Source organism: Microcaecilia unicolor, chromosome 1 (assembly GCF_901765095.1).
Source record: "Microcaecilia unicolor chromosome 1, aMicUni1.1, whole genome shotgun sequence".
NCBI classification, from domain to species: Eukaryota; Metazoa; Chordata; class Amphibia; order Gymnophiona; family Siphonopidae; genus Microcaecilia; species Microcaecilia unicolor.
The window spans coordinates 679,633,514-679,654,541 of record NC_044031.1 but is presented as its reverse complement, the minus strand read 5'-3'; the positions used below and the strand labels follow the sequence as shown (position 1 = coordinate 679,654,541).

General features: G+C 41.0%; 1 protein-coding gene across 12 annotated transcripts in view; it reads right to left on the bottom strand.

Annotated features, from left to right (window-relative positions):
- CELF6 (CUGBP Elav-like family member 6) overlaps positions 1–21,028 on the bottom strand; it is a 660,136-nt gene that overhangs the window by 191,816 nt on the left and 447,292 nt on the right. The window lies entirely within an intron of this gene.

Here is a 21,028-nt window from a genome sequence, read left to right as displayed (position 1 = left end):
GCTGCAGCAAATACGTTGACTGGCGGGAGTCCTCAACCCCCGCTAGCTGAAGAGTTGTGCAGCACTGGTCTCTGGTGCCGCCGCATTGCCTACTCTGATCTGTCTTCCCCTCACATCCTGCACGCTCCTTTTAGTGAAATTGAGCATCAAGGATGTCTCAGCAATTCTGACTCACAGGGAGCAGAGAATATTTGGAATACTATTGAACCTTGTGGTCTTAATAAAGAAATTGATTGGAGGTAGGTGTAGTCAGAGTCCAGTGTTTTAAAATGTGTCATTTCCGCTGTTAATTCAACACCCTATGGAGTCTTCCGGTTTTGGAGGTTCTGGTTGGGAGGATTTCATATTGGTTGTGTTCAAGAGGGTTTGTTTCAACAAAATGTTAGGTAAGTTAAGTCATACACAAAATCTGTTAGTAGGATTGTTAGGTTTGTAAGATGTTTGTAGCATGAGAATATGTTTTATTTGATTTGTATGTTTTAGTTTTAGTCTCCTGAAGATGTCGTTTGGTGAAACACGAGACCATGTTGAGACTAATGCAATGTGAGAGACTACTGTCATTGTGAGTTTTGAACTACACAGTTCTGGAGTCAAGGTTCCTAATCTGTTTATTATGGGCAACCCAGACTTTTTTTGAAACTTGGGCGTCAGATGTGAAATGGGAATTATCAACCATGTGGAGTGAATGAACAGGACATTTACTGGATGTTTTCATCTGTTGGATGCTAACAGTATATTTAATGAATGTCAGCTCCAAAGGGAAAGAACTGATAATGGAACTACTAGAGCTTATTGATTTATAGCCTATGCTGGAGATAATAGTTCAGTTTACATTACCGCATAGTCTATGGTTCAGTCAGATTTTAATATATGTGTTTGTTTAATATATCAATAAAGATGTTTAGTAAAGATTTTAATGATGTAATTCAATGATTTAGTATTTTTATATTGTTATATTTATTGTATGTTAGTGTTAGCCTGGGTTTGTTTAGTGAAATATGAATACTTTGAAAGAAAGGCAGGAGAGGGGAGATATGATAGAGACATTTAAATGCCTATCCAGCTTATTTTCGAAAGAGAAAGATGCCCATATTTTGACCCAAATCGGGAGATGGGCGTCCATTTCCTGTGGGCGCCCAAATCAGTATAATCAAAACCCGATTTTTGGCATCCTCAACTGCAGTCAGTCACGGAGACGAACAAAGATCACGGGGGCGTGCTGGAGGCGTGGCAAAGGCGGGACTGGGGCGTGGTTATCGGCTGAGGAGAGATGGGTGTCTTTAGCTGATAATCGAAACAAGAAGGGCGTTTTTGACAAGAATTTGGTCTGTTTTATTTGGACCCTTTTTTTTTCAGGTCCAAGTCCCAAAAAAGTGCCCCAACTGACCAGATGACCACCCAAGGGAATCAGGGATGACCTCCCCTGACTCCCCCAATGGTTACTAACCCCCTTCCACCAAAACACCCCCCACTTTACACACTTTTTTCCCAGCCTGTATGCCAACCTCAAATGCCGTACCCACCTCCATGACAGCAGAATGTGTTCTATCCTCTGACAGCCATACCCTGGTTCTGATGTGGGTCTCGGGTGAGTGTGACACCTTTTCTGTTAAGGGCACTGCAGAGTCACATCAGCAATGCATTGTGGTGGGTGTAGGGTATTGGGCTCCGTGATTCCACTAGCTTGTGTTAAATGCTCACGATGTTGGTAGTTGGTAGACTCTACTCCCATGTGCTTTCCCCCTTGCTTACTGGGTCAGAGTGTGCCCTGTTTTGTTTCTGGTAGTCCATGAGGTAGTGGCCATTTGTGTAAGACACTTTTAGATCCCTTTCATGTGTTAGCCAAGTTACAGTACTTAGTTCTTACCTTGAATGTTGCTGAAAGAGGGCATTGTACACCATTCTGCCAGCTCGGACCTACTGCTAATCTCAGTACCAGCGAGACTCGTTACCAGTGGGGCACAACCTCTAATCTGCAGTTAACTGTGAGTAAAGGTGCTTATTCAAATAAAGGACGCTTTCAGCGAGATTAGTCTTCAGGTGTGAACTGCTGTGCCAAGGTTATACACCAGCAACAAGTCCTGTCCCTGGAGCACTTTTAGTGGGTACTGCAGTGCACTTCATGCAGGCAGACCCAGGCCCATCCCCCCCACCCGTAACACTTGTGGTGGTAAATGGGAGGCCTCTAAAACCCACTGTACCCACATGTAGTTGCCCCCTTCACCCCTAAGAGCTATGGTAGTGTTGTACATTTGTCCCTCCCACGACCAAATGGCTTGGATTGGGACATTTCTGAGCTGGGTATTTTTAGTTTCCATTATCGCTTAAAAAAAACCGCCCATCTCAGAAGGGACCAAATCCATGGCATTTGGTCCGTCCAAACCGTATTTTTGAAACGAAAGATGGGCGCCCATCTTTTTCGATAATGCGGTCTGTCCCACCTCTTCACATACCCGTTTTCGGACATAGACGCCCATGGAGATGGGCGTTCGCGTTCGATTATGCCCCTCCATGTGGCATACATGCAAAGGAGGTGAATTTCTTTCAATTGAAAGAAAGCTCCTGAACGAGGGGGAATAGGAAGAAAGTGAAAGGGGATAGACTCAGAAGTAACCTGAGTAAATACTTCTTCACAGAAAGAGTGGTGAATTTGTGGGATGGCTTCCCAGTAGAAGTGGTGGAGATAAAAACAGTATCTGAATTCAAGAAAGCTTGGGACACGTACATAGGATCTCTAAGGGAGTCATAGGGAGAGTAGATGGCATGGATGGACAGGCTGGATAGACCAAATGATCTTTATCTGCCTACATTTTTCTTTGTTTCTATGTATAATTTTGGCTACAGGGAAAAGAGACAGGATGGGGTAGATTGAAGGAGGTCGGGATATTGGTTCTTTATTCAACTTCAAATTAAATTATTATGGATAAGCAATGCATATATTTGCTATGAAAAGTTTACAACATATTTTTGCTTTCTAATCTGCAACCTATCCAGTCTCTGATGCATGCAATTATAAAACTGCACTAAACTGGCACAGCAAAATAGCTAGCAGAATTCCTGAATATGGAAATAACTACAAGTTTTAGGTTACTTAGGAAGTCATTTTAGATGGTTTGTACAGCATCTACAAGTTTAAATAGAGACATTTATGTGTGCAGTTTGCATATTTATGTAAATAGTGAGTTCAGAATGACATTATTTACATGTGCACTATAGATAGCCTCGAATGCATAGATTTAAATGGGGCATCTTCAGGACATAGATTGGGTGGTCCAAAAAAATTATGGGGGTTGATATTCAAAGAGGGGCATTCTCGATATGACTTTTAAATCTGACTTTGGATGTTTTGCTCAAAACTTCTAAAATCCAAGTAGTGAATATGACGATTTCAAAAATGAAACGCTTAAAATTTTGTATTGAAAATGGCCTTTTTCTAGATGTTGCTGGACTTAGTATGTTTATCTTTTTGGACCATTTTTGAAAAAAAAAGTCCAAATGAAAAACGTACAAAATCAAGCCATTGGGACGTTGGAGGAGCCAGCATTCTTAGGAGGCTGGCTATGTAAACATCTCAGCAGAGCAGTGGGGCACCCCAGGGGGCAATGCAGTGGACTTCACATAAAAGGTCCCAGGTACACATCTCACCCTTACCACCAAGAAGAAAATTGCAATTTGCATAATGCTGAAACCTGTGGCTCAAATGACGTGGGAATCAAGAAAGACATCCAGACAACAAAAGCTTGAAACTGGAGTAAATTAAGGTATCAAACAGTAGAAGAAGAGTGCCAATATTCAGCACTTAACTGCCTAAATTAACCAGACAAATCAGATTGTATAAAACACAATCCTATCTTTGTCCAGTTTCACTTAATATCGCACTTAACTGGATAAGGGACAGCCAGCTGCACAAACCCGGATATTCAATGCCGATGCCTTAACGTGGTCCGGCATTGAATATCTGAACATATCCACCAATGGTGGCCAAATACACTGACCACCGCCGGCTAAATATTCAACTCAAAATGTGCATTTCCTATTTTAGGAATACACATATAGGGCCGGATTCAGTAAATGATGCTCAAAATTCAGTACTGAATGGTATTCTATAATGGGCATTCCAGGATCAACACCCTTTTTTTGAATGGCGCATAGCGCCAGGACCTACGCCCAACTTTGGGCATGTTGCGTGTGGATCTAAGTATTCTGTAACACTGCATGTATTTTGGGCTAGATTCTATATATGTGCCTTAAAAACCGGTGCCGAAAAAATATGGCTAGGATGTAGGAAAGTTTGTTGTAGACAGAGTGGGCATTCCATAGAGCACATGAGAAAGGCTTAGAAAAAGGAGAGAAGACAGGAACAGAAATTAGATTGGAGACATCACTGTGTGACCTGAACAAATAGGATGAGAGCTGATGTGGACGACCAGGATTAGGATTGATATCCCCAGCAGAGAGAAGGAGAAGGAGCCAGAGAGTACGGAGAAGGATAGGAGAGGCATGACAACAGTGACAAAGATGAGATGTACTCAGAATGAAAGGAAGGAAATGTTGAAGGTTGAGAGCTGAGAAGATGGGAGAAGACAAAAGAGATGATGAGATGATGAAAGCAGAAGGTGGACAATGTGTTCCTGCAGTATACAGTGGTTTCAGATGGAGAAAGAGATTGGGAAGTGGAAGTACCAAGAAGAGGAACTGTACATACTTGAGCCATAAGAAATACCAGAGAGAAAATACGGTGCATGGCACCTGGAGCGAAGGCCCTCGGTGGATCATGGTGGCCCTGGGAGTCACCCCAGACTAGGCTGTAAGGATATGTAGATGGGCTGCAAGTCCTCCACAGCACCTGGAAGGCAGCTAATGGGAGCGTGCAGCAACTGGAGCAAAGGTCCTGGGTGGATCAGGGTGAGCCTGGGAGTCACCCTGGACTAGGCTGTGAGGATATGCAGATGGGTTGCAAGTTGCATGAGCAAATGGGCTGCAAGTTATGTGCGCTAATCAGAATACGATCCGATTTGCGTGCACAACTTGTCACGCTATAGAGAATCCAGGGGTTTATGGGAACGCCCCTGATCTGCCCATGCTCCTCCCATGGCCACGCCCCTTTTAGATCCACATGAAAACACGTACGTGCTATTCTATAAATGGGCATGTAAGTGTGTTTTCATGCAGATCTGCCACCATTTCTGCCCTGTTTCAGAATTCGTCTATGCTGAAAATTAAGCACGGAAGTCATACCTAACATTCTATGCCGTATATAGAATTCCTTGATAAAGTTTTTAAAAAATCCGTTCGGCTTTTGCATCTCTTCTATTACGCACATACTTTTTGGCAAAATGCTCTTTCCAGACAGGGCTTGAAACAAGTGATTGAGGGAGTCAGTGTGCTTAGCTCCCTCAACTCTCCCACATATTTTATTCAGCTTCTAAAAAGATAAAGTTTGAAGCTAACCATACAGAGGAAGGATGAACTAGAAGGGGCGACCAAAAGCTTTTATTGCAATAAAACACAACTTACACTAAAAGTTAATTAAGAGGTGGAAGTATAGCCAAAATTCCAGTGCAATAAGCAGTTCAATCAATAGCCCAATGTGTTTTGGTGCTACCGCTTGCATCAGGGGCTGATGAATAAATCCGTTATAACTTAATTATCAGTAACAAGCTGCCTAAGTAAACTTAACACAGATCAAAGCAAAGGAAAATTAGGAATATAAAAAGAAAGAAAAAACAGTAGAACACAAAGAACAATTATAATGGGTGAAGGGGAAGAGATTCACAGCATCAGGATCCTTTGATGTGCTGCAGGGAAATATTATCTCAAAATGTACATCCATATGTGTTAACATATGGGGATTTGGGGGGTTTGAGAGAATTACAATGAGCTTGAAAGGAACAGGAAAAGAAAACCTGCTGATGCTCTGCAGTCAAATAGGCATTCCTAAAATGCAAACCAGGAGTAAAACCAGGTAACTCTTCAAGTGCATGAAAGGAAATATACCTGCATATAAAAGTGTTAACTGGACCAAAGAAGCCACCAAAAAGACATCAACAAGTACATCTACATTGATAGGACTATATGATGCTAACTTCTCAAGAGAACATATCAAATCTTACCAAATTAACAAAAAGAAAAACACCAAAATAACAAGAAAACTTACCTTAATAGGGCTAAATAGTACTAGCTTCTCCTGAAAAGTACTGTATAATACTCTTGCTAAGACAGTGAAAACAGTAAAACCCCTCAAATTGCTGGACAAAACAAAAGATAACACAAAGAGGTATAGTTATTCATGTGGGCTACTGTTAAAATGTGTTATTTTATTTCTAGCTCATTACGGGGCCCTTTTACTAAGCCGTGTAAGCGTCTGCACCAGTGGCGTAGCCACAGGTGGGCCTGGGTGGGCCGGTGCTCACTCACTTTGGACCCAGGTCCACCCAAAGTTGTGACTCTCTTGCTGTGGCTGGTGGAGATTCCCAAATCTTGCCAGCTGAAGATTTTCTGTCCTTGGGTAGTCCCCACTCTTCCAAATGTCAGCCAGTAGCACTTGCCTTGAACTGAGGCTGAGACTGACCCTTCTGCACATGCTCAGTTTTCGCACATGCAAAAGCACTGAGCATGCACGGCCTGCCGGCAGCAGCATCAATTTGAAGCAAGTGCTGCTGGCTGCTGTTTGGAAGAGTGCTGGCTGCATGAGGAGGAGGAGGAGGAAATCTTCAGCTGGCAGGGTTTGGGGATCTCCGCCAGCTCAATTATTTAATATTTGGGATTTGTGGGCAGGGAGGGGTGGAGAGAGGAGCAAACTAGGGGGGGAATGAATTCCATGCCCACCCACCTTAGGCTTAGGCCCACCCAAAAGTGTCCATCTGGCTACGCCCCTGGTCTGCACACACCCAACACGCGCCAAAATGGAGTTACCGCCCAGCTACCACGTGGCTCTTGCAGTAATTCAATTTTTGGTGCAAGTCCGATATGTGTGTTCGAAAAATAATTTTTATTTTTGGACGCGCGCCAAGTGACATTTGATGCACGTAGGTCATTACCGCCCGGTTACCACATGAGACTTTACTGCTTGGTCAATGGCTGGTGGTAAGGTCTCAGAACCAAAATGGACGCGCAGCAATTTTCATTTTGCCACATGTCCATTTTCGGCAAAAATGAAAAAAAGACACTTTTTGTAGGTGCGCTGAAAAATAATTCTGTACTTGCCCAAAACATGCCTCTACACTACTGCAGGCCATTTTTCAGCACACCTTAGTAAAAGGACCCCTATATTTTAGCATAGCTCCCATTTTATGCAATGAGATGTCATTACTAATAACCAGGGTTAACAGTAAAATAACATATCTGTGTATAACTGTGCATTGTTTTTTTTTTATAGCTCTTTGGAACTCACTTGCCCTGACAATTTGGGGTGAACTCTCCATCAAATGTTTTAAGATTGCCATTAAAACCTGGTTTTTCAACCAAGCATATTCAGATTGATTTGGGGGATTTCTGGGGATGCTGTCCACTGGATCCTACACTGTATGCTGGATTCCTGTACTCTGACTCACTGTTATGAGTGAGTTTCTTTACTTTTAAATACTTGTAGTTCCTTTTCAATTGAGTTCTTTTTTAGACTGTGTACTGCCTTGTCAGTTAAAGGCGGTATAGTAAATTGGAAAGAAATAAAATAAACAAATAAATCTTAATGGTAGCCCACGTTGATAACTTCCCCCCAGAGAACAAAGTCATCCTAAGAATGCAAAAACCAACTGCACAGAGCACAAAACCGTCTTACTTACAGAACTGATCCTGGAGGAGACAGACTGTTTGGTAGCAGTGTCTCTGGTTAGAGCCGCAACAGGGTTGCTTAATGTTGTTGTTTCCTGCTGATGCTGATGCAAGATGCAAAGATTTCTAAAGGCTTATTTATTTCTTACATTTGTATCCCACATTTTCCCACTTATTTGCAGGCTCAATGTGGCTTACATAGCACCGTAAAGACGTTCACCAAGTCCGGTAGATAACAAATACAAGGTAATGTTGTGGTCGAATAAGGTTCATGGGTTTCGGATGCAATGGGGATAGAAGAGAGGAAGAGTTATGTGGAGTCCATTACGAGCTGTGGTTTTGCTGTATTGCAGAGTTCAGGCACTTATGTTGGGTTGGTAGGATATGCTTTTTAAAACAGGTAGGTTTTTAGTGATTTCCTGGTTTAGATGGTCGAAGGTTATTTTCACAGCTTTTGGCATAATTACTCAAAATCAGCCTGATTTAAATGTAGGGTATTTGATTGAACTGCTTATATAGCACTGGACTTCTGGGTGAGCCACCATTAGTTAATTCTTTTGATTTTGTGTTTTATTGAATAAAAGTGTTAGGTAGCACCTTACTACTTTGTCTTTCCTCTGATTTGTTTCTTCCTTTGGGTGCAGTGGGATTTGCCTCCAGCGTGGTTTGGAAAGTAAAACTTTGCCAGTCAGTGCTTTGTCTATTAAACGGTGGCACTTGTATATATATGGGTCTTCTGCATATAGGGTTAATGCTATATATGGCACCTAAAAAATTGGTGGTGAAAAAAACACTTAAGCGCTATTCTATAAGCACTTAATGTTTGGCACTGTTTATATAACAATGCTTCAGTGGAGAGGTTGTGCATAAGTGTAGTCACCACCATTTGCACCAACAAAAATGTGGTGCAAATGCCCACACCTAAATTTACATGCAGAGCACCAATATTCTATAATTGCATGTGTAACTCAAAACCACGCCTGCAATCTGCCCCTAAGTGCCCATGATCTACCCATTTGCACAACACTCTTTTTGAATGGCGTATAAATTTTAGGCACGGATCCCATTCTTAACTTTACACAGATAAGTCCCAATTAAATCCAATTAGTGCCAATAATTGCTTGATAAAAAAATACAATTATTGGCACTAATTAGCTCATTATTCAATTAAATTGCATGCACAAATCAGGGACATGCCAAAATCAGCGTGCACAATTTTTGGTAACTTTTATAGAATCACAGGGATAACTGTCAGCAACAGCACGTACATGTGCTAATCCTGTCACCTGTACATGTATCACTGGCATTTACATGTAGAACTTCCTGTGGGATGCTGTGCTTTTCCTGGATGTGTAGTTTTTTGCAACCACTGCGATTACTGTAAGTTCTGGTAAATACGTGAGTATTTGCTGCTGTCCTTACACCTGGTTTACCAAAAGCTCTGCAGTCTGACTTGGAGGTCTCAGTTCCTACTTCACCATCCTGTGCAAAATGGAGCTTTTAGTCTGTCTAACAGTGTAATACTTGTATGCAGCCAACAGATGTCCTACAATCTCAACAAGTCATTCCAAGTCAATTGTATGCAACATTGGCAAAATACTGCTGTTCTTTTTCTGGTACAGAATAAAGCAGTACCTAAGAACAGAACAGATGCTATTAGATACAAAATTTAGTTTCCATATGCAGATCCCACTCCCATTTTTCCAACAACAGTAACAGTGTGCTTGTTTAGTAAAAGTCAAGACAATAATTAAAGACACAGTCATCAATGTTTAGTGGCCCTATCCTAAACTTAAATAAATAACTTATCTGTTTAATTTAGGAATGCTATTTGGGTGGAACTCCCTGAAAGGATAAATTTATCTGCACAGTGACTAAATATTATTAACTAGTAAACAAAGGTCCGTTTCTGAGAGCAATGAAACGGGCGCTAGCAAGGGTTTCATGGCTGCATGGCTCGTCGCGGTTTTACCTGGTTCGTGGCGTGCACCGCTGACCGCTGTTATTTCCGTTGTAGCTCTGTGTGGGTGGCAGTTTTCGTGCCCCGCCATCGACGTCATCGTGTTTTGACGCGAGGGCGGAGCAGAGCTACACTGTGGAAATCCGGAGTTTGTGGCCTGAGTAGATGGTTGGAGGTGAGAATCTGCTCTGCCCTCAACGTCATAACGTTTGATCCGAGGGCGGGGCCCAGAGACTGTGATTTTTGTGGCTTCAGAGCTTCGAACATATGAACCTTGGCTCCCTTGGCTTCAGTGACGTCAGCAGGCAATAGAACGTTGAGGGTGAGTTTTATATATATAGATATTTTTTTGCTCTACCCCCCTCCAGAAGCCCTGGCTACCTCTTTTCAAAAATGGATAACTTCTTGATAAACATCAATTCGTCCAACCCAAATTGCTCTGTTTTGTGGCCCTTAACATTTAAAAAGTCCTTTATGTGGTCAGCACCCACTACTGGCTACATAAATGCTTTTGAATTCTGTATTGTAGGAATAGCCTTTGATAAAATAAGTCCTATTAATCAATGATATTAACGTCTAAACCACTAAATGAGAAATTCTCAATCCAGACAAGTTCAAGATCAAGTTCAATTTATTATTTGATATACCACAAATCAGTATAAAATAATTTCTAAGTAGTTTACAAAAACAAATCTGGGGAATAGGGAGTAAATATCAAGGAGGTCAATTAAGGGAAAATTATAGCATTAATTCATAAGGGAAAGGCAGAATGGGAGGAACACAAGGGTACAGGACTGCGTAAACTGGCTGCAAGATCAGCTCAGGTCAGTTGATGGGAGAGCCTTAGTAAATAAAAAGATCTTGAGGGCACCCTTAAAGTTGTGAAAGGAGGGCGCGGCTCTAATAATCAAGGGAAGCTCATTACAAATCTTGGGGCCAACAACTCTGAAGCAAATGTTTCTGATGAGCTCCTGCCAGATAGGATGGTGGGAAGGTACGACGAGGAGACACAAATTAGGTGAATGGAGGCTTCATGGTGGTGTATAGGGAATCAAGAGTTTTGCTAGAAAAGAAGGAAGATCCGAATGGAAAGTCTGATGAACATTCCTTGGGACATCCCTAGCCAGTCTACGATGAATATGCATAAGATGTAAATATATCTTACCTTTAGTATTGTGTGCAATTCTGGTTGCTGTATCTAAAAAAATATGTAGCAGAATAAGAAAAGATACAGAGAAGAGTGACCAAAATGAGAAAGGGGGTGGAACAACACCTCTCTGGAAAAAGGCTAAAGAGGTTAGGATTCCAGTCTGAAGAACAGATGGCTGAAAGGAGATATGATATTGGTCTATAAAATCTTGAGTGAAACAGGTAAATGCAAATTCATTGTTTTCTCTTTCAGAAACTACAAAAGCTAGGGAACATGCCTTGAAGTTATTAACACATCTAAAATAAAGAAAATGCTTTTTTTTTTTCTCAACACACAATTATTCTCTGGATTTCATTGCTGGAGGTTGTGGTAAAAGCAGCATCGTTGGGTTTAAAAAAGGTTTGGACAAGTTTCTGGAGGAAACACTCATAAGCTGTTAAGTAACATGAAACGTTTTGGGATCCTTCCAGGTACTGGTGACCTGAATTGGTCACTATTGAAAGCAGGATATTGGGCTTGAAGGATTTTGGTCTGATGCAGTATGACAGTTATTCTTAGGCTATGTTCATATCTACCTCACACATATTCATTAGCAGAACTGTGCTGCAAGGATGATATTTAGCTGCAAGAAATATGAACATGTGACACCTTTGTTTAGAGACCTTCATTGGCTGCCTGCCTCTGCAAGGGTTGAATTTAAGATGGTTTGTTTAATTTATAAGATCTGCTATGGTTCTAGTCCATCCGACCACATTACTCTGATCCGATATCCTTCTGTAGATCGACCTACTCGTAGTCATTATTCTTTAAATCTAACTCTTCCTTCAGTGAACACAATTCAATATAAACGTTTTTTTTTTGGATAGTTCCTTTAGCTATTCTGCAGTCAAATTGTGGAACTCAATTCCTATTCAACTCCGGGGGATTTCAGACTACTAGCAGTTTAGGAAGTCTTTAAAAACTTTTTTATTCAAGAAATATTTTGAAGTGTGAATGATATTGTAGTGAAATGATTACATGCTGTAACCCGCTTTGATACTTTGAGTGAAATTAGCGGGATAGAAAAACAGGAATAGAATAGAACAGCTGGGGGGTGTCCTGAGGACTGGATTGAAAACCAGTGTACTAGACATTTTAATCTTTTCAACAGGACATTTTTTGACTGGCTAAGGCTTAGGGCATTGTTTATTAAGCTGTGCTGTAGGCACGCTAGTGTTTTTAGTAAATGCTAAAAATTAGCGTGTGCTAATGCTAGAGACACCCATATATCCTATGGGTGTCTCTAGAGTTAGTGCGCACTAATTTTAGCTTGCGCTACAAACACTAGTGCACCTTAGAAAATAGGGCCCTTAGTGCTCTGTTTACTAAGCCGCGTTATAGGTGCGTTAGCGTTTTTAATGTGCATTAACCATATATGTGCATTAACTGTGTACATGCCTACAATATCCTTATAGGCACCTACATGGTTAGCGTGCACACTAATTGTAGGTTTGTGAAAAACACTAACGCGCCTTAGTAAACAGGGCCCTTAGTGTTTTCACTACCAACCAAAATGCTTTAAAAAAACAAAAACAAAACAAGAAAAAAATAACATAGAAGAGAAGCAATTATGTTGCCCAAGTGGTTAGATATGTTTATGTTTGATTTATTCTTTCCTGTGTACCACCTTGAGTGAATTATTTCAAAAAGGTGGTAAATAAATCCTAATAAATAAATAATAAGTAAATAGTGTGACACCTGATCTTACATTTTTGTTTCTGATTCTAATGATTTGACATAACTGAAACAATGTCAATAAAATGGCAACCTGGGTTAAGGTGGCCTCCTTTGACAATAAATGCCGTTTCTTCACCTCAGTCTTTATTTCCACTAAAAGCTTTGACATTTTATATTATAATAGAGAATCATTATCCTGTTGTCACTTGCCATACCATTGACATTATCCATTTTATAGATCTTTATAAAGCCAATTAGAGATTGCCATCATCTTACAAGTGAGAACCTTTTGGGCTAAATTCTATGTATCATGCCTAAAAAATCGGCGCAGAAAAGAAATATGCCTAGGCGTATTCTATAAGTATGACTAAATTTAGATGTGGTTTATAGAATTTGCCTAGTGCCTGAATGCATGACTAAATTTAGCTGCAGGCAGCTACGTCAAGTAAAAATTGGTATAAATGTTGACCACTTAAATTAGGAGCGCACCAGGTGCGTTCTACAACAATGCCCATAGTTTTTAGAAATGCACATGACCCACCCAAGCCACACCCCCTTTTCAGCTATGCGCCTTTGAATTTATGCACATTACTTTACAGAATACGCTTAGACAGTTGTGCGTATAAATTCTAAATAATGCCAATTTATATCAATAATTGCTTGTTAATTGGCAATTATTGGCACTGATTGTCTGTTAGTTAATTACGTTGCACGCACAAATCCAGAATACAACCAGATTTACATGTGCAACGTAAGTCACACTATATAGAATCTGGGAGTTTATGCTTAACAGATGTTTTCACATGCAAGGCAACAGCAGTTTTGTCCAAGTATTGGCCGTATTTTGCTATTTGTTTTATTTTCCACTGTTGGTAATGTGCTGTATTAAAAGGAACTCTATGAGGCCTTATCATTGTAAGAGTGGTCTGACATATTTTCAAACGAGGTTTAGACCAGTTTCTGGAGGAAATGTCCATAAAAATTATTAGCCAAGTATACTTGGGAGAGTCATTGCTCCTATCTGAAAGTGAGCTAATAAGAAATACATTTACTTTTTGGGATCTGCTAAATATTTGAAATACAAACTGGTCACTGTCAGAGACAGGATATGGACTTTGGTCTGACTCAGCATGGCTTTCCGGATATCCCTATGTTATTTGGCTGTGAAACTGCTAGGTTCCCTTTCATGCCATTTGCATAATAAATGCATATTATGGAACAATAATAAGAGTCTCAAGGAACCTTCTTAGCATATAAATAAATGTTTTGATTTTTCAGTCTACAGAATGGGTTTCCTACTGTAATGACTGAGTTGAACTATTACTTTGTTATTCTAAGTGCAGGACTCTGTTATTGGGATGAGCCTAATGTTACAATAAAAACTTTCTGATCAATGAAGATGTTCATGTGGTCTTCTGTTACAAGAGTATCTTTCTACCATACTAATTAAGTTGTCTCTTCTAGATACGGACCCTGGGAACATTATTTGATAACAGTTGTATTTGTTATGAGTTTATTTATTTATTGTGATTTATTAACCGTCTTTATGAAGAGATTCACCCAAGGCGGTGTACAGCAGGTACAGTTTAACATAAAACTTACAATTTTGCTAACAGCATTACAATAGTAAAATAACCAAGAATAAACATACAGTAAATACAATAAGGGACCCTTTTAATAAGCTGCGTAGGCGCCTACACATTCCCAACGCGCACCAAAATGGATTTACTGTCCGGTTACCGTGTGACCCTTGCGGTAATTTAATTTTTGGTGCACGTCCAATACATGTGTCTGAAAAATATTTTTCATTTTCGGGCACGTGTAACGGACGCATGCCAAGTGGCATTTGGCGTGTGTAGGTCATTACTGCCCAGTTACCGCATGAGTCTTTACCACTAGGTCAATGGCTGGCAGTAAGGTCTCAGACCTAACATGGATGTGCAGCAATTTTTATTTTGCTACACGTCCATTTTTGGCAAAAAAGGCCTTTTTTACAGGTGTGCTAAAACATGGATCGGCGCACATCCAAAACCCATGCCTACACCAGGGGCGTATCTGAACTGCGGCGGTAGGGGGGGCCAGGGCCAGAGTGAGGGGGCACATTATAGCCCCCCCCGCCGCCGCCGCCGCCATTGCCGATCCCCCTCCCCCCAGCCGCTGCCATTGCCAACCCTCCCCCTCCGTTGCTCGCCTACCTTCGCTGGCGGGGGACCCCAACCCCCACCAGCCAAGGTCCGCGTCCTCCTGCCGCTGCCGGCTGCCTTTAAAAGAATTCCGTCAGCTGGCGGGGGACCCCCAACCCCCGCCAGCCAAGCCGAGGTCCTTTCATTTTTCCACTGAAGCTGGCACCGACGAAAGTTTCTTTTGAGTCTGACGTCCTGCACATACAACGTGCAGCGACGTCAGACTCAAAATAAACTTTCGTCGGCGCCAGCTTCAGTGGAAAAATGAAAGGACCTCGGCTTGGCTGGTGGGGGTTGGGGGTCCCCCGCCAGCTGACGGAATTCTTTAAAGGCAGCCGGCAGCAGCAGGAGGACGCGGACCTCGGCTGGCGGGGGTTGGGGTCCCCCGCCAGCGAAGGTAGGCGAGCAACGGAGGGGGAGGGTTGGCAACGGTAGGGGGGTCCAGGGCGAAATCTGCGGGGGCCCAGGCCCCTGAGGCCCCATGCAGATACGCCCCTGGCCTACACTATCTAAAGCCATTTTTCAGCGCACCTTTGTAAAAGAACCTGTAACTTAGGTAAACTTGAAAACAGTAAATTGAAACCGAAACAGTATCAAAATTATACACATTTAACGCACTGGAATTCAAATATGAGAGATATAATACAATGTTAGCATAATACTAATGATACAACTAATAAGCATGCATTAGAGCATTCAACTAACATAGATATGATTCTAAATAGTTTCTACAGTATGGCTTACTATATAGCTGAGGGACCAAGAGCAGATATATGATGGGAACAAGTTGCTTGGTACAGAGTCAGTTTCTATATTTTGATGGTTAGCTAAAATCAAGGTAAGTTCTTTGTATAGTTAAGCAAGAGATAAGGAACTGATCTAAGTTACAGTATGTGTAGCAAGCTAGTCCAGGTACAGAATGGGTGTATAGTAAGTCACCCTAAGAATTGAAGGCTTGGGAGAAGGGCCAGGCTCTCATCTGCTTTCTGAAGTAGAGGTAATCTTGAGTTATATGTAGCCCCTCTGGAAGTAAATTTCAGAGCATGAGGGCTGCTCCTGAGAAAGTACCATATTAACAATGAACAAACTATTTCCGTGATTGAGGTGATAGAAGTTTCACATAATGCAAGAGAACATCATCACTGTCACAAGAAATTCATTCACTATGGATGTACAGCCCCAAAATATTTGTTTTGTATGGTTTTCTTGTCATTTATGGGAATTTTCATTTTCATTTTGTTTGTTTCAGGTGCAATGTCATACATCATGCACACTATAAAGGGGGTAATTCTCTATAGATCAGCTAAAGTTAGGTGCTAGAATGATGGGTGCTAACTGTAAATCCTATAACAGCAACAGTGTGTGAATACTAGTGTAAGTCCACAGTTCTAAGCCTAACTTTAGGTGTGATCGATCACCTATGCCAGTTCAATGGCTGCTGTAAATGCTCATGCCTAACCCTTATGGCCCTGTTTACTAAGCTGTGCTAGAGGCGTGCTAGTGTTTTTAGTCCATGCTAAGCATTTGTGTGCACTAACCGTGTAGATGCCAATAATATTTCTATGGGTGTCTACATGGTTAGCACATGCTAATTTTTAGCACACGCTAAAAATGTTAGCGCACTTTAGTAAACAGGGCCCTTAGTATTCTATAATCCATGTGCATAAGTGCTAGGCACGCCCCTGACCCACCCATGCCCCTCCCAGGTCCACACCCCCTTGCAATTGCACTTATAGATTTTGTATACACAATTTGCAGATTCCCGACTAAGCAGTTCTGCATGTAACTGACAATTAGTGCCAATTAACACCAATTACAGTCAATAATTGATCATTAATGCTAATTAGCAGCTAATTATCATAATAAGTTAAGTGCATAATTGACAGTATTCCATAACTTGCATGCGCCACTATTAAGTTATGTGCGTAATTGACAGTATTCTATAATTTGCGTGGAAATACTTTTAAAACAAATTTTTTTCACTCAATGAATAGTTAAGCTCTGGAACTCTTTGCCGGGGGATGAGGTAACAGCAGTTAGCATTAGTTCCTGGAGGAAAAGTCCACAGTCTGCTAATGAGATAGACATGCAGAAGTTCCTGCTTGCCCTGGAATTTGTAACAGGGAATGTTGGCACAATCTGGGTTTCTGCCAGGTACTTGTGACCTGGCCACTGTTGGAAACAGGATACTGGGCTAGATCGATCATTGGTCTGACCCAGTATGGCTACTCTTATGTTCTTATGTACCACTTAACACACTATCCCCCTAATTCTATAAAAGTCACCACAAATTGCATGCCCAATTTGTGCATGCAATTTAATTGAATAACCAGCTAATTAGCACCAATAAGTGGGTTTTTTAAAAAGCAATTATTAGCATTCATTAGATTTAATTGGAATGTACACATGTAAACTTAGGCACAGGATCAGCGCCTTAAGTTTACACGTGATTTGATAAAGGGTGAGCGGAAGTGGGTGGGTCATGGGCATTGTTATAGAATAATGGGGATCATCGTCCAATTTAGGCATGTTCATCTGCACCACGTTTCAGTTGGTGCAAATGGCCATGGCTAAAGTTAGGTTTGATTCCCGGACATAAGCACTATTCTATAAACCGTGCCGAATTTAAGCACAACTTATAAAACAGCACTTTTTCTGGCACCGATTCTTTTTTGCTGCCATATATAGAATCTAGCCCTAAGCATAAAATTGTGCACAAGTATATAGAATTAAGGGGTATTTGTGAAGTGTGCATTCTTTGTGACACAGAGGGAAAAAAATAAAATTTCAGTTTTTTTGCCTGTTGTGTGGCCTAAATGTTTATGAAGTGACATGGGAAATATTACTAAATTTCCTTTGTCCTTTCAAATGAATGTAGATCCCCATGACCAGGACTTAATTCATAGATAAAAAAGAAGTGGAACAATGGAGCAAGGGGAGGGGAAAGTTAGGTCAGGGTGGGAACAACAGGAGAAGAGGGGCTGGACAAGAGAGCAAAATGATTATTCTTTGCTCTGCTTTAGACCCACCCCCTTCCCTCCCCTCCTCTTCATCACAGGCTACCTGGAAAGAGGGGCTGAATCAGAACACCCCTGCTACTCTAGACTGAAAAGAAGTGGTGGAATTGCATTACAAGTCATTCCCCCAGAAATTAAATCCTGCTTATCATTCACTATAGCAGGACATTCTCTTTCACATTTTGGTGAATGTTAAGATTACGGTAAATGAATTTCCCTTTGCTTCACTAAATACAAATTCATCTCGCCATTTTCAGAGGTGATGTGATCCCACAACCTGCATTCCCAGGTTTCCTCTTACTCTGTCACTGACATGAAGGAACTTTTCTAACACTTCAAAGCAGTAGCAGGGTTCCTTTGCTTCACTCATAACTTTCTGAAGATTTGAAAACTCATAACTCTCAGAAGAATGTAAAAGGATTTGAACTGAAATATCCTAAACAAACATGAAAGCTTTACAACCATGGAATTACAGGCAGAATTTCAAATCTTATTTAGATTACCCCTGTTGGCTAAAAGAAATCACCTCTGCTCCCCAAAGGTACCAATAAAGCACTATTCCATTGTCCAATGAAAATATTCTTCTGGTTAAATTATTTAAATATATGTAAATGAATTCAAGGAAAGCCAGCTGTGGTGCCTGAGGGTAGGCTTGATTGACAGCCTTGCCCACCATGCTTTCTCTTATTTGGTGTCTGTGCAAGAGAGCAAGATAATCTGCATATTTATCCATTTCTATCTATCTATAGATATAAATATATGCTTATGCATAGAGAGAGAGGGATTTTTTTTTAACTTTTTTAATATATTTTCTCCTTTATCTAAAATCACAGCTTTTATCCTTCTTCTGTACTAATGGATTACTTCTTTGCTTTTACTAATTCTCTCCAGATCATCAGAAAGACATATTTCTGTTCAATGGCATAAGATTGTTTTTCAATGTAAATATTTGGACACCTCAAGCAGTTCATGATGGGGTGATCGCTGGAGTCCATTACTGACAGCACAAAAGGCTCCACAAATTACAGGATACATTTTGTAGGAAGACATTTAGAATACGGAGGAGTAGGATGACATAGTTTGGGAAAAACTTGATCATTTTTGTATTCAGTTAATTTCTCTTAATTTTCTCTGTTACCCAACTCCAATTTTCCTTTTCCTGTTTCTTTTCCTCCACATGTTCATGTGTTCCTAGAGCTGTATCTATATCATACCTCTCTCTATTTCTCTTGTCCAGCTCTTTTCCTATATCCATCTATTTCTCACTTTTCGTCTGGCTCCTTAAATCTCTGCCTGCTTTAATCTACTTTCCACTTCATGCCTTTATTGTCCTTCCTTCTCCTTATTACTACTCCCTTTTTCTGTCTCTCGCTTTTAAATAGCTATACAAACTTGCCAAAATCTTTCAGAGCAATTCTAGAGAATTCTCCTGAATTTTTCCTGGAGACTTTTTGATTTGCTGGACTCTTACAAACTGTCACTTGCTAATTCTGCTGGATAAATCAAGAAAATACAAAACAAAGCTCATAAAAATTCAGGTGCCTTGGTGGTAGGGGTTAATCTGTTTCTATAGTTTTCCCACTGTCTCTCTCTCTCTCTCTCTCTCTCTCTCTCTCTCTCTTTCTACTTCTCATCCTGTAGCTTTCTCCTTTTCCTTTCTCTCTCCTCTTGCCCATCTTAATCCTCACTCCTCACCACATTGTCTCCCCTTACATTTGAGCTGTCCTTTCTTTCTCTCTGTCCCACTAGCATCTTCAGACATGGCAGGAAATCCCAATGTGCCATCAGTGTTCCTCTGCTTCACGTGTTATCTTCGCCAGTCAGAATTAGAGCTGACACTGCCGTCAGGTGTAGGGCACAATTTAGTGCTCGTCTCTTCACATGCTGCAGAAAAATTCAGCACCTCTCTGAACATGTCATCTGTGTCAGTATAAAGTTAATAGGAAGAGATGATTTATTAGAGAAGTTTTATGGAATTAAAATCTAGAGCTGGCGCAGTGACAGTGTTGTGCACTGCCAGGCAGAAGACTCAGATTTCATTTGTGGGCCCAGATTCTGTTTCCTGGAGAAGGAGCCTTAGGGGAGCATACCTACATGAGCTCTTGAGAGAGCTGCCCTCTGTGGTATCTGGACAAGGATTGCTATTGTGATGGCCGAGCTTGTTGGATCCTGAAAATGAAAGTTCATAGCATGATGGCAGCCAACTCCAAATAAGCTGGAGGCTTAAAGGGGCAGGAGGAAACTAGTCTGTTTAAAATGTATGGGGGTAATATTCATTCAGCAGTGGTCAGTGTTTTTTTTTTTTTGAATGCTAACCACCACTGCTAGAATTATGCCTGGATATTGAATGCCAGGCTATTTCGTGGTACCATTATTAACTATCTGGATATGTGTGGATGGTCAGCATGTAACCGGACAAGTGCCAATATTCAGCCATTAATCTATTAAATTAAACTGCCCAAAGATAGGACTGCTATTTATGCAGAACAAATGGGGTAATTATGTAAGTGTGCTCCTATAGTCAGGTGCTTAAGACCAGATTCAGTAAATGGCTCAGAAATATGGTCACTGTAAAAAATCCATGCTAAGCACAAGTCTGTAAAGGACACCCTTGATAGAATCATGCTTAGCTCAGATTTCTGTTCCCAACTGAAATCTGGTATAATCTTGGGGTGCAAGTTAGGCACGGATCCCCCTAATTCTATAACTCTACATGCATCCAAGGTGAATACCCCAGATCTGCCCATGCCCTTCCCATGGCCATGTCACCTTTTGTCTGCCTGATATTCAGTGCTATTTAACTGGCCAGAAATAGCTCCTGTCTGGTGAAATAGCACTTAACTGGCTACCTGCGAATATTCAGCAGCAGATAGCCGGTTATCTTCCGCTGAATATTCCCGGTCAACGCTTACTGCTGGATTCTATGTAGTGCTTCTAGAGATCCGTGCCAAAATCCAGGCATATTCTGTAACAACACACAAAACTTAATTGGCTTAACAAGCTAATCAGCATTGATAACAGCACTTAACATGCAATGATGAGCACTAATTGGCAATAATTCGAATTTATGTGCACAACTTGCTAAGCGTACTCCGTAATGAACTGTGCCTAAATTCTAATGTGTGCAGTTCAAAAAGGGTGTGGCTATAGGGCCATGTGCGTCCCCAAATTTATGCGCATAGTTAGAAATTATGGCACAGTATGCATAAATCTATATGCAGGGATTTAC